At 35.8% G+C, this 1,291-nt stretch overlaps 1 non-coding gene across 1 annotated transcript; it reads left to right on the forward strand.

The window, feature by feature from the left end:
• The first annotated feature begins 622 nt into the window (after positions 1-622).
• LOC112132171 (U7 small nuclear RNA) lies at positions 623-681 on the forward strand. The gene has a single exon (XR_002913979.1). It is a non-coding gene; the product is annotated as a U7 small nuclear RNA (small nuclear RNA).
• Positions 682-1,291: the final 610 nt, after the last annotated feature.

Here is a 1,291-nt window from a genome sequence, read left to right on the forward strand (position 1 = left end):
CTCAAAAAAGACATACAAATGGCCAATAGTTTTGTGAAAAATTGCTCAACATCATTAATCATCAGTGATATGCAAATTAAAGTAACAATGAGATATCACCTCATAACTGTTATAATACTAGCTATTATCAAAAATATGAAAGATGACAAGTGTTGGTGAGGACGTAGAGATAAGGGAACCCTTGCACACTGTTGGTGGAAATGAAAATTACTATAATCATTATGTTAAACAGTACGGCAGTTCCTCAAAAAATTAAAAATTGAACTACTGTGTGACTCAGCAATTCCACTTTTGGGTATATATCCAAAGAAATTAAATGAATATGTCAAAGAGGTATTCACACTCCCATGATTATTGCAGCACTATTCACAGTAACTAACATTCAAAATCAAAGTAAGTGTCTGTCAATGAGTGACTGAATGAAGAAAATGGAATATATATACAGAGTGGAATACTATTCAGCCACAAAAAGGAAGAAGAAGAAAATTCTATCATTTGCAACAACATGAATGAAGCTAGAGGACATTATATTAAGTTAAATGAGACAGGCACAAAAAGATAAATACTGCATGATCTCACTGTATGTAGACTCTAAATGAGCCAAACTCATAAAAGTAGAGGTAAGAGTTGCAGCTCTTTTCAAATTTGTCTAGCAGATTTTCCATTTTTTCCCAGAACCACCCCCTCCCCGGCCACCCCTGCAAAAAAGCAAATGACAACAACGATAATAAACACCTCTCAAAACAGAGAGTAAATCTGTAGTTACCAGAGGTTGGGGGATGGAAGGATTGAGGAACAAAACCTTGACTCTGACACTTGTTAGCCAAAGACTTAAGACAAATTAAGAGTTTTTAGCTTTAGTTTCATCATTTGTAAAATGTAATTGACAAAATATATTCCAAAGTGTTATTGTAAGAATTAAATAAAACATACTAAAAGAGTGGTTGACCTAAAGTAACCACCTAAATGGAAGCTGCTACCATCACCACTAATGCTCATTTCCTTTTCATGCCATTCTTTCATTAATAGAACAGGTGGCTCATATGCATGCATTCTAATCCCTTCACCATCCAGTTTCTCCTTCTCAATTTATTCTTTGTGTTCTCTGTGAAAAGCACTTTCTCAAAGTTCACCACATGTCAAAGGTCCAGGCTCTAAGGCTGAACTTTGGGCATGGAGGAAGAAGTGCATGTTTTAGAATCTCAAGCCAAATACTATCTTAATGGAAGAAGATGGGACGGATTCTCAGAGTCAGGCAGAGATGCCAGGTTAGAGAGTAGGAATCATCCAC

This window comes from Pongo abelii, chromosome 12, assembly GCF_028885655.2.
Source record: "Pongo abelii isolate AG06213 chromosome 12, NHGRI_mPonAbe1-v2.0_pri, whole genome shotgun sequence".
NCBI classification, from domain to species: domain Eukaryota; kingdom Metazoa; phylum Chordata; class Mammalia; order Primates; family Hominidae; genus Pongo; species Pongo abelii.